Raw genomic sequence first — 13,362 nt, forward strand, 5'->3', positions numbered from 1 at the left:
AACTATCGGAGCATCCTCACTGACATGGATGTCTTCTCGGGGACCGTGATTAGGCCTGTGGTCTCCACTAGTGTGGCAGCTGGCTGGGCTTTGAGCACCGTCCTCAGCGGCCTGGCACCAAAGGAAGGACTCAGGCTCTGGAGACCCAGGGTTCTAGTATCACTTCTGCCACTTCCTTGTAGTATGCCTCGGGGAGATTAATTAAAGACTCTCAACCTGGGATGGGTGATTCCAAAAAAAAAAAAATCCACAAATTCTAATACCCCTCTCTTCAGGAGGTGGGGCCCAGTACCCACCCCCCTCTTCTTGAGCATGGGCCAGACTTAGTGACTTGCTCACAACTAACAGAATAAACAGAAGTGACAGTGTGCAGCCTCAGAGACTTGGTCGTAAGGGGCATTGTGGTTTCTTGCCTGTCCCTTCTCTTGTCCTTGGACCATTTGCTCTGAAGAAGCCAGCTGCCACATCATGAAGAGAGGCCCGCCTGTGAAGAACCGAGGCCTCCAGCCAACAGCTGTGTGAGGGCGCCATCTTGGAATGGATCCTCCAGCCCCACACAACCCCAACCTCATGAGAAACCTTTAAGGATAATCTCCCGGTTACGCTGCTCCTGAATTCCTGACCCATGGAAACCGGGACAATAAGAAACGCTTTCTGTTTTAAGCCAGTATATTTGGGGGGATCATGTGTTATATGGCACTAAATAACAGATACACAAGCCCATCTCAAGGTACTTGTCAGGATTTGCTGAGATGACACACTGGAAGGGTTGGATACCCCACACACTCAGTCTGATGGCTCCTTCCCTCTCTGGGGTTTCTGTGCTCCCATCCCAGGGGCTAAGGCTTGGACTGTGAGTTCTGCTCACTCAGGAGCCAGCCCTCCAGCCAGGTTCCTGACTTCCTTCCCATTTCCCCCAGCGTGCCTCCTGGCCTTGTCCAGAGACAGTGTCACACAGGGATGGGGGGGTGTAGTGGACCACTCTCTTCTTTTACACAAAGGGTCAAAGAAATCCATTGGCAACCAGTTTAATCCAAATCCTGTGGTAACCTTCTGTATCAAGCTCTCTTCCCAGGCTCACCTTCTACACAGCACAGTCGGAATATCCAAACTGTAAATCAGTTCACACCATTTCTTGCTTAAAAACCTCCAGGGGGCATCTTTAAGTTCGCTGAATAGACACCATGAGCAAAGCCCACCCTCCAGAATTGAAAAAAATTATGGACAAGAAATTATCAGTGAACTTAAATGGTGAAGACATGTCCAAGGGGGCTCAATCCCTTCACGAATCTTGTGATAGACGAATATGTGGAGATGGCAACTAGTGGGCAACAGAACAATACAGGAATGGTGGTAATTTGAGAAAATAGTATCATCATGTTAGAAGCCTTGGAACAAGTATCAACAATGGGTGTGTTCACTGGAAGAAACCAACTGCTTCCATATGTCCCCTCTCCATAGCACCTGTTTTACTACAATATAAAAATCAGGTTATGTATTTTCATACTGAACTTTTTTTTTAAATAAACTTTTGTAATAGTAAAACACACACACACACACACACACACACACACACACACAATCCCAACTCATACTGTGGCCATAAGACTCATGACATGCCCTACCCCTACTCTATGCTCTTATTACAGTCTAAGCTCCTCTTCCTTATGGCCCTCAACTATGTGAAGCCTCCACACTTTGTCTCTTCCACGTGAAGCATTCTCCCCCCAGACCTTCCCAAGGCTGCCTCCTTCCTGTCTGTGTCACTTCTTTGGACCCCCAGCCCTACACAGGTCCTCACCACCACATTGTCCTATTTTTTCCTTTTTATCACCAGCTAAAATGACCCATTGGCTTGTTATTTGCCTGAAGGTCACTCTGGAGTGCAGAGATTTGCTGTGTTCTCTCCAGGGCTAGAATGGTACCCACATCCAAGAGACACTTGAATGTCTGTGGGTCAAGTGGCTTTTTGAACATCAATCAAATTCCCTTTTGAAAGCTTTGGAGGCAACTTTTTTCATAGAGAACAGTCTGGAAAATCCTTCCATAAAAAGAACAAAGTACCTTCAGACTTTCTAACAGCAGGTCATACCTGTGTCATGATCATTTTAACCCAGGAAGGGTCTTATTGGGGATTTTGAAGCAAAGTGGTGTTCTGAGGGTAGACAAATCATGGGGTCTCTCTGGGCAGCTGTCCCTCTGTGGAGAGCAGACTTCTGAGGTCCACATGGCCCTACCGTGTAAACGTCTTCCCACCCACCAGGAGGGCTGGGATGAGCAAGGGGAACATGAAGAACCCAGAATGTTCTGAGGTCCTGGAGGTTAGAAGAGGGAAGAGAGAAAGGAGGAAGCAGGACATGGCAGGGGGCTCTCAGAACGAATGACTCCTCCTCAGCTGTTGTCCAGCACTCAGGGTTGTGGCTTCCAGGGCCAACCACCTAGGACTCTGCTTTGCTTGTTCCTTCTTGCAGGACCTGGGGAGCTATGCAGGCTCCCGGAGAACCTCAATGCCAACTGGCCTCCTTGCTTCTCTTGGCACTTGAACACCAACGGAGTCGTCTTCTACAGATAAGGTAGCATCAGTGTTCTGCTTGAGGTACTTCTCCTATTCTCAAGAAAGACCCATCTCTACACAGAATCTCCACTCAGATCTGCCCACTCACCTCCTCCAAAACCCCCGTTCACCACACACACTCTGTTCCCAACCTTGGCCTTCTGTGTTCCCTGACCTGCAAGACTGTTCCACCATGCCATCTCCTGAGAGAGACCATCCAGACCAGTCTGGTCCCATCCCCTTCACTGTCCCCTGGGGGCACAGCACTGCCACGCTTTCAGCTCTGATGAGCGTCCTTGGTTAGTGCCCATCTCCCTCGCTGCAACAGTCCCATGAAAGCAGGGACTTGCCTGTCCTACCCGTCACTGTGCCCCAAGGGGACAGTGTGGGGATTTCCTGGCACTCAGCAGATGTTCAGAACATACCTACTGAGTAAAAGAAAGACTAGGAAGCTCTGCAGTCAAGGAGGCATTGCTGGAAATGCAATGAAAATGATGGCTGGGTCTGGAGAGCTGGGTGATGACACAGCTACAGCCTGGCTGTGTCTCCTGGTGGGCAGATGTGTGCAGAGATGCTGACAGGGCAGGTTGTGTCCAGTGTGTCCCTTCTGGAAGGGATGGGCCATCTGGGGAAGCCCAGGACATGGTGCCAGGCTGAGACCTGGCCCTGCCTCCTGTCCTTTGCACAGAGAGTGTGAGGTCTGGGAAGGATGTGATAGATGGGGAAGGAGATCTTAGCCCAGGAGAAGTAGAGGAGCTGGGAATACCCAACAATGAAAACACTGAAGGTCAGGAGAAAGTGCTGCGACCCAATAGGTGCCCAGGGAAAGTGACCAAGGGAAGCTGCTTGGATCCACGCAGCTGAGCACAGAGCATCCTGCGTGTCCCCCTTCTGCGTGAGGAGCCTGGGTGAGAACAGCAGCTTCCGCTAAGAGGCATGAGGTCACTGACCCTGGAGAGATTTGGGGCCAGTCCAAGGAGTGCAGGACACTTGGGATCAGCCACACTTGTACCCAAGAGAGCAGGAGGGACCAGAGCAGGTAAGATGTGGGCAGGACCAGCCAGAAGGGACCTCACTGTTCCGGAGGCTCCCCCTTGGCCACGCACCCCCTTAGTTGTTGGGTTCAAGGAGGCCCAGGGGTCCCCGGGGAGAGGGCCAGAATTGGATGGCAGAGAGGCCATAGAAATATTCAGATCTTAATGCCTGGGGCAGCTGTGCTGGTAAGTGCCAGCTGAAGTCAGACTCAGCAGGTCTGGCCTTATCTCCTGACTGGCCACATGCCTTTTCCATGTCGAGCCACCCAGATTTCCACCAACCCCTGGGGACACTGTGTTCCTTGGAGCTTTGGTGTCTGGTCTTTGCTCTCACTCAAATTTTCATGACCCCCCAATCCCCACCTCATCCTTCCAAGTTCAGCTCAGCTGTCCTATCCTCATGGAGGTTTTCCTGAGCCCAAGGCTGGTCTAGGTTCCATGGTCCCCACCAAACACTCAGCCTTCCCAGAGCCTGACTGCTGGCATGTATTTCAGGCTGTGATTCCAAAGAGATGAGAGTTTCCCGCTAAACTCAGCCCAGAGGCTCAGGGTAGAACAGATGTCTATTGACATCTCATTAAATATTTGCTGAATGGATGAGCAATTGAACGAATGGGTTGAAATTGCCCACCCTCTTACAGATCCCGTCACCCCTTCCCTGGCTATGTCTGCAGGTAGGGGCTACCATTGCTGTGGACAGGAAAATGTGGGTTCTGTAAGTATGCTGGGACTGTTGTAGCAAAGAGAGCCCATATGGGCTGGCTGCAAGTGACACTAGATCCCCCCAGAGACTATGAGGGCAAAGTTGCAACTCCCAGGGACCAGACCTTTGAAGTCTGAACCGAGTGCAGTGGAAGGTTACCCAGGATGCACACTGCCATGCTGATGGGACCTTGTCAGCACAGGCATGTCCTCTCTTGGCACCCATCTCAAACACATAGATGAGATCCATGTGTTTCAAACATTGTTGGCATTGCCGTGGACCAAACAAACAACCCGCTACTTGACTGCTGTCTCCATTCTGTGTGACTATTCTGCCAGGATTTTTTTCCCCACCTCTCGAAATACGTAATCTTTCTTGACTGGCTGGAAAGGTGGTAAAACAAACAAAAAGTGGCAAAAAGGAGTTTAATTAAAGGGCACGGGCTAAATAAAAAGGCCATCTCAGTGGGTTGTGCATCTGATTCCTGATATGGGCTCAGGTCGTGATCTCGTGGTTTGTGAGTCGGAGTCCTGCATCAGGGGCTCTGCGCTGACAGCACGGAGCCTGGTTGGGACTCTCTCTCCCTGTCTCTCTCTCAAAAAAAGAAGCTGTCATATTTCATACTTTCCTTGGCACTATACTAAGGGTAATGGGTGAGCAAGAGGTGGGTGGCTGGTTTTCTGCCATACGATTCTTCTTCGGTTGTCTGAACTGGGAAGGGTTCTGCCGGATGTTTCCCAGGGCGCAGGAGCAGGAGCAGAGTGCAATTTTGTGCACTCCCCCGAAGAGACAGTAGTGGGGGTGATCCTCACCTGCTCGTGTTGGGTGGGGGTCGGGGGCAGAGCCCTAGGCAGAGCCACTGAGTCCACACGCTGACGATCAGCTCATGGGAAGTCCTCTTGCTGGCCAGACCCCCTGCATTCATGCCCAGGAAGCAGCTCCAGAGCCTGGGACTGGCTGGAAGAGGGCTGGGAGGAAGTGTCGCAGAACTGGAAAAACCTGTTCTGGTGTGGGGAGGGCTGTGTGGCAGGAAGCCACGCTCCGAGCTGAATGGGGAGACGTCAGTGCAGGCCCTCCATGGTCTCTGCCAAGCTTGAATGGTCCCGTATCTCTCTGGCAGGAAGATTTTTTAAACTGCATATAGATTGGGTAAGATGCTCACTTGTTTAATGGGGACAGAAAGAGGAGACCAGATGAGGGAGTCTAAGTGTTAAAGGACAACCTGAAAAACCTGCCAAGGAGGGAAAAGTCTAACAAAGATGGAATTAGGCATTTGCCCGTCTGTTCGCCTCCATCTGGGTGGATCCAGGTGCTGTAGGGAAGTTCACAGAAACACAGGGAAAACCAAAGACAATACCGCTCTTCCGGGCTGGTCAAGACTGATGGCGAGTGATTGAAGTGCAAATCACAGCTGCAGTGAGAGACCACTTCATACCCACAGGAATGGGGGATGGCTCTAGTCAAACATGTTGGGAACAGCAGGTGTTGACAAGGATGTGGAGACGTTGGCGCCCTCACTGCTGGTGGGAATATAAAATGGTGCAGCCGCTTTGGAAAACAGTCTGGCAGCTCCTCAGAGGGTGAAACATAGAGTCGCCCTCTGACCCAGCAATTTCACCCCTAGGTATCTACCCGAGAGAAATGAAAACTTTGCACACATGCAAAATCCTGTACACAAATGGAGACACACTATTCATGATAGCCCAAAGCGGAAAAAATGTCCATAGGCTGCTGGGAGGAGAAACACAATGTGATCCATCCATGAAGGGAACGTTATTCAGCCTTAAAACAAGAAGGAAGCACTGACACCCACTACAATGTGGATGAACCTTGAAGACCCGACACTCACTAAGAGAAGCCAGACACAAAGGACCACATATTGTGTGATTCCATTTCTACGAAATGTCCAGAAGAGGCAGATCAATGAAGACAGGAAGCAGATGAGTGCTTGTTGGAGGCTAGGGGTGGGCAGTGTGAGGGTTAGGGAGACGATGACGAAGGGGTGAGGGATTTCCTTTTGAGATGGTGTCCTAACATGGATGATGGTGATAATCACAACTCTGTAAATACAAGAAAAGCCACTGAACTGTACACTATAAATGTGGGTGAACTATATGGTATGAATGATAACTCAGTAAAGCCATTTAAGGGAAAAGGATCCTGATGGGCCAAGGAGTCTCTTCTCAGGCTGTCAGGGGAATGTCCCATAATCCCTCAAGCCACCACTGGGTTTGTGAAATGACAGACCAGAGTCAGGCAGAGCCAGCAATAAAGAATGCTCTTATTATAATAAACGTGTAAGATAAGGGGTACAGATTCCAGCCCAAGGCAACCATAGAATGTGAGGATTCGAAAAGAAAATGGCACCAGGAAGATGAAGAACTAACACGGACCAACACATAACTGCAGCAATCTTTAGTAAGAGAGCAGGGGCTTGTTTTCCAAGGCTCTGCCAAGTGCGCTGTATGCTGGAGGAGCCCTTCTAGGCTCCTGTGTTCCCCAAGTGCTCATCACAGCATCGCCACACGTCCCAGTCTCTGGCTTGTGGATAAACTGAATACAAGGTATCTTCCCTTGGAGGTTCTAAGCTCCTTTAGGACAGAAATCTCTTGTTTATTTTTCTTTGAACACTTGATGTCTCTAAAATACTAACTTGTACACCGTAGGCACACAATAAATATTTGCTTTAAAAAAACGCATGGTGTGTACCTCTACTTGTGATAATGGTAGTCTAGGTAACTGGTCCAACCTGCCCAATGGCAACAACTAAAAAGGCTGGGAAAATATAGAAAACAGTGAAGAGTGAGCATGATCATGAGAATCACTAGGCCAACATCTAGGTGGGGTAGAGATCTCAAGAGGTGAGCCTGGCATCAGGGCCGCTCTCATCCAGGGGCTACTTGCAGATCTGAAGGGACAGCTGAGAAGCTAAGTTGCATGTGTTCCAACTTTGTGGGGCTATGGGGAAAAATTACTATCGGTAGAGGCTCTGGGAACCACCCCCTGGTTGAGTTTCTGATTTCAAAGAGTAGTACATTAGAAGAAAGGGTGACCCAGGAGTAATGCAGCTGCTGTATGACCATAGTCCAGCTGCATAGCACCAGGAACCCCAGAAAATACCCAGCCCTGAAATAGGATTACGGATGTCCCACATTGCTAATGTCTCCAAGCACCTGGCAAAAGAAAAATAAATCCTTACTGGAGCAAGATACCATCATCCCAGGTCTCAGATTATCTTACAAGTATAAATCCAGCACAGAGATAATCAGGCTCATGGGGCAGCTTGATAGTAAATAATAGGAACCACAGAAATAGCTCCATGGGGGCTCCCAGATACTATGATAAAACATTGAGTATAAAATAATTCTGCTTGCTATATTCAAGAAGACAAAAACCAAGCTTGAAAATTTCAGCAGGGAAGTGGAAATTGCATTTTGAAGAGCTGTGAAAGTTTTGAAAAAGAATCCAATATGTGTTTTAGAACTAAAATAATATATGATGATCAGAATTAGAAACTCAGTGGAAGGATATAACAGAAAATTAGACACAGCTAAAGAGAGAATTAATAAAATGAAAGTTCTGAGTGCTGTATATTATTAGTACAAGAATTTTGTAAAGGTTGTTTCATTTTCCTGCAAAAGTGAACTTCTTTTGGGGCGCCTGGGTGGCTCAGTCAACTGAGCATCCAACCCTTGATTTCAGCTCAGGTCATGATCTCACTGTTCGTGGGATTGAGTCCCACATTAGATTCCATGCTGGGTGTGGAGCCTGCTTAAAATTCTCTCTCCCTCTCCCTCTGCCCCCTCCTTACCTGCGTACATGTTCTCTCTCTCTCTCTCTCTCTCTCTCTCAAAAATAAATAAACATTAAAAAATAAAAACACTGTTAATATTTATTTTTGAGAGAGAGAGAGACAGAGTGTGAGCAGGGGAAGGGCAGAGAGAGGGGGAGACACAGAATCCGAAGTAGATTCCAGGCTCCGAGCTGTCAGCACAGAGCCTGACATGGGGCTTCAACTTATGAACCATGAGGTCATGACCTGAGCCAAAGATGGACCTTAACTGACTGAGCTACCCAGGCACCACCTCCTGAAAAGTAAAATTTAAAAAATTTTAAAAAGTGAACTTTTGCTGGTGTTTTCATCCATCACTTTGTAAAGGTAAATACCTTGTTCTTTAAAAAAAAATGTCTGGGGCGCCTGGGTGGCGCAGTCGGTTGAGCATCCGACTTCAGCCAGGTCACGATCTCGCGGTCCGTGAGTTCGAGCCCCGCGTCAGGCTCTGGGCAGATGGCTCGGAGCCTGGAGCCTGTTTCAGATTCTGTGTCTCCCTCTCTCTCTGCCCCTCCCCAATTCATGCTCTCTCTCTGTCCCAAAAATAAATAAAAAAAACGTTGAAAAAAAATTTAAAAAAAAATGTCATAAATATGTTTATGTGAAACTTGTTTTGAAGATGGTGCTCTTTTTAATAAAGGAAAATAGGAGCGCCTGGGTGGCTCAGTCGGTTAAGCGTCCGACTTCGGCTCAGGTCATGATCTCACGGTCCATGAGTTCGAGCCCCGCGTTGGGCTCTGTGCTGACAGCTCAGAGCCTGGAGCCTGTTTCAGTCTGTGTCTCCCTCTCTCTCTGACCCTCCCCCGTTCATGCTCTGTCTCTCCCTGACTCAAAAATAAATAAAATGTTAAAAAAAAATTTAAAAAAAAATAAATAAAGGAAAATATGTTTATACATGAAAAAAATTAATGTAAAAAAGCAGTTTGCATTTGAAAGAAAGCCTCAAGAGGCAACAAAAAAACAAAAAATAAAACAACAAACCTACACTAATAATCCTGGTTGATATAACCTCTAACCTCCTAATAGAAATTTTAGCATAAAATCATGGCCCACTCTAATACCACTGGGCACTAAGCGGTAATCTCCCTGCACCTCTCTGGAGAACTCTGAACTGGGTCATTTTGCAGGTCACAGAACACAGACCAAGAGAGAGGAGACTCAAACTTATGGTTTGAAGAAAGAAATATTACTAGCAGAGGTCACGGATGCCCCATTTGAGAGTCAGCAGTGACTGAAGGAGAAGGACTGAACAATGCCAATAAGGTCACGTGTGCCTGCCTGTTACCTTGTCTGCCTCCCACTGACTTGCTCCCTGCTTGGGTGAAGGGTGTGTGTGTGTGTGTGTGTGTGTGTGTGTGTGTCTGTCTGTAATCAGTAGCTTCTCTCTGTATATACTAAATTTATGTTTTTATGCCTAATCCTGAGTTAACACTTGGAAGAAAACAATCTAGAGTGGATTATGAAGAGACAAAAGAACAGAAAATATAGTAAAATAAGATATAAATTATATGGAAGGAATATCTAACGCTTAATTGGAGTTTTAGGAAGGAAGGAGAAAAAGAATGAGGAAGAAGCAATATTTGAATGAATACGCTGAGGATTTTCCCTAATTGATGAAACATAGCAATCTACAAATTCAAGGAGCTAAATACATCTCAAGCAGGATAAATAAAGGGAAATCCATACCTAGTACAGAAACTCCAAAAACAAAGAATTTTAAAAGTAGCCAAAGAAAAACATGACTTTCAAAAGTACAAGCTTTGCTAACTTTTCAGCAGCAAAACTAGAAGCCAGAGTAGTAGAATTATAACTTCAATATGTTGGAAGGAAAACCAAACCAAACAAAACTTGCCAACCTAGACTTCTACCCAGTAAAAAAAGAAAAAAAGATCCTTCACCAAAGGGAATTCTAGGCTGTACTTCAAACAGGGAAAAAAAAGAAATTGTCCCAGAGGGGAGTTGGGGATAGACGTAAAAAACGAAATGCCAAATGTGAGGGTAAATCCAATGAACACTGACTTTATAATGTCTTATTGGGTTTATGATATAGAGAGAATGAAAGTTCAAAACAATAAAAGCATCTAATGTGAGAGAAATGTAAATGTTCTAAATTCCTTGATTTTACTAGGAGAGGTTCCTATTTGATGATGATAAGTCAAGGTTGCATACTGTAATTTCTAGAACATCAGTAAAAACAATGGTAAAAGCCTGAATAACTACAAAACTAACAGAGGAACAAAAGGAGATATGAAAAACTCAACCAAACGAAACCAAGATAAAGGAACAAAGAGCACGTGAGATGAACAGAAAGTCTATCTGAAGTGAGATGATGATTGGAAGGTCGATAATTACATTAATGATAAGAGCGTCAACCACTCCAGCTAGAAGATGATCACAGTAGATAGAAACAAAATCCTGTACAAGCCAAGTACAAGAGACACATCTAAAACATCAGGAAAAAGAAAAACTGAAAGGAAACAGATGAAAAGTTACATACCACTGAAATACTGGTAGACAGTTGGTGTAGAGAGTTTAATACCAAACAAACATACGTTAAGGTAAAAAACATAATTAGAATTAAGGGTTACTCTATAATAATAAAAGATCATTCTAAATTTGTATGAACTTAATAACATGATATATAGAGCAAATGTGCACAGAATTATATGGAGTTAGACAAGTCCACATTCACAGTGGGATATTATGATGTACTTTTTCCATTAGTTAATGGAACAAGCAGAAAAGAAATAACTCTGTGGAAGATCTGAAATAATGTAATGAATAAACTTGACTTCATAGACACATATAGAACAGTGCACCCAACAAAGGCAGAATACATTATTTTCAAGAAGATATAATTCATTAAAAATTTTGACTCTGTGCTGGGCCAAAATGCAAGTTCTAACAAATTTCAAAGAATGGATACAAAACAAATAATGTTCTCTAACCACACTGTAAATAGGTTAAGAATCAATAACAAGAATATAACTGGGAAAAACTCTGTATCATTGAAAACTACACTTTTGAATAATATGTCCCAAAGTACCCTTCTAAACAAAGAAATTAAAATGGAAATTAGAAATTATTTTGAACCAAATTACATATAATGGGAAAAAAATGACACAACAAAATTTGTAGAATAAAGCTAAAGCAGTGCTTGGAGGGAAATTCATAGCCTTGACTGCATATTTTAGGGAAGAAAGAGTCTGAAATATGAGCTGAGTATCTTGAATATTTCAAGAGGTTAGAAAAAGACAGAAAATAAACCCAACAAAAGTAGATGGAAGGAAATCATTTAAAAGTCTAAACAAATGTAAAAGAAAACACAACAGAGAGAATGAGCAAAGCCAAAATTGAAAAGACTAATGAAACTGATAAACCCCTGGTGAGAATGATCAATCAGAAGAGAGAAGGTACAAATAGCAAGTGTAAGAAATGAAAAAGAGACTTCACCACACAAATAAGAGGATATTATGATCAACTTTATGCTGATAAATAAGGAAATTTAGATGAGATGGACAAATTCACATAAAAATGCAATCTGACACACACAAAATCGAAAACCTTAGTCCTATATAACTATCAAATAAATTAAATCTATAGTAGAAAAGTATATCTGATGATGAAATATCAAGACCCAAATGGCTTCACTGGGGAATCCTACTGAACATTGCAGAAAGAAAAAATGTTTACTCATCTACCTCTGTTGGAAAGTAGAAAAAGATTCAACAACTAATTTAGGAGGCTAGTAACTTTCTACTAACACTCAGCAAGAATAGTCCTAGAGAGACGGCACGGGCCAATTACATTCGTGAATACAGGTGAAAAAATAGTAAAGCAGGATCAGGGATTATATAAAAGGATAATACATCATGATCAAATTGGACTTACCCTAGATTTAACATCAATTTAATGCTGGGAAATCAGTTAATGGAATTTACCACACTCATAGATTAAAAGGGAACATTCATGGTCATCTCAGGTCTTGCAGGAGAAACGTTTGCTAAAACTTGGAATCCATATACAATAAAAACTCATGGGAAAGAGTGAAACTTCCTGCCTCTGATAAAGGACATCAATAAAAAACCGACAGCAAACATCATGCTTGGTAAAAAGTTGAACCTTTTCTGTTTGAGGTAAGAAAGCTCACTACCATCATTTCTATTCAGCATTGTACTAGAGGCTTTAGCCAGAGGAGTAAGGAAAAAAAATAAAAGTTTTAAAGTCCAGGAAGGGAAAAAATCTAAGACAGCCATTATTCTCTGATAAACATTAGAATGTTTATCAAACATTTATGTTTATCAAACATAAAGCAAATGCAAAAGACTCTAATGATACATATTAGAAATAATAAAGGATTTTAACACAGTTACTGGGTATAGAGTCAACATAGAAAAATCAAGAGTGTTCCAGCAGTCAACAGAAAAATAAATTTAAAAGGTAGTATCTACCATGACTTAAAACAACAACAACAACAACAACAACAACCAATGCCCAAAGAAAAAAAAAGAAACAAAAAAACTAGAGAAAGATATGCAAAGATTTCTGAATGGAAAACTACTTAGAACACTAAAAAAAACCCAAAATTACTGCCAGAAACTTAAAAAGACCTCCTCAATCAATGGAGAGACATAATACATTCACGGATAACAAGATGCAATAATGTAAGTATGTCAGTTCTCAAACTGATCTGAAGGTCGATCCTACTCAAAATCTCAAAGGTTTTTAAAAAATAAAACTTTTCAAACTGATTCCAAAAAATGAGACCATTCTGAAGTCTACCAAAGTCTACCAACAGTAGAAAGGATAAATAAATTGTGGTATATTCACAGGATGGAACGACAATGAATTAACGATGTACAATAACATGCGTGACTGTCAAGAAGAAGCCAGACACACACACACACACACACACACACACACACACACACAGAGCCATAGGATTTAGGAATGCATGTTTTGATGGGAACTTAGAGATAAGCACAAGGAAGTGATTAAATAAAAACGAGAAAGCAAGTAGAGAAGATTTGTGACAGGAAAGGGCGTATAGTGGGTTCTGAGGTGCAGGCAGTGTTTGGGTTTTGACTTGGGTAGTGGTTGTACAAGTATTTGCTTTATGCTTAACCACCGGGTAGCCCATTTTTTTGTTTCATTTAGTGCACTTTTCTGTATGGGTGCCTATTTCACGATGCTGTTTGAAAGCCGTAGGGTATTTGTTTCCCACACTTCAGAATCAGGG

At 43.9% G+C, this 13,362-nt stretch overlaps 1 pseudogene; it reads left to right on the plus strand.

Annotated features, from left to right (window-relative positions):
• Window positions 1–1,184: 1,184 nt before the first annotated feature.
• LOC115504531 lies at window positions 1,185–1,715 on the plus strand (annotated as a pseudogene).
• The last annotated feature ends 11,647 nt before the right edge of the window (window positions 1,716–13,362 follow it).

Source organism: Lynx canadensis, chromosome E3 (genome assembly GCF_007474595.2).
Source record: "Lynx canadensis isolate LIC74 chromosome E3, mLynCan4.pri.v2, whole genome shotgun sequence".
NCBI lineage: Eukaryota > Metazoa > Chordata > Mammalia > Carnivora > Felidae > Lynx > Lynx canadensis.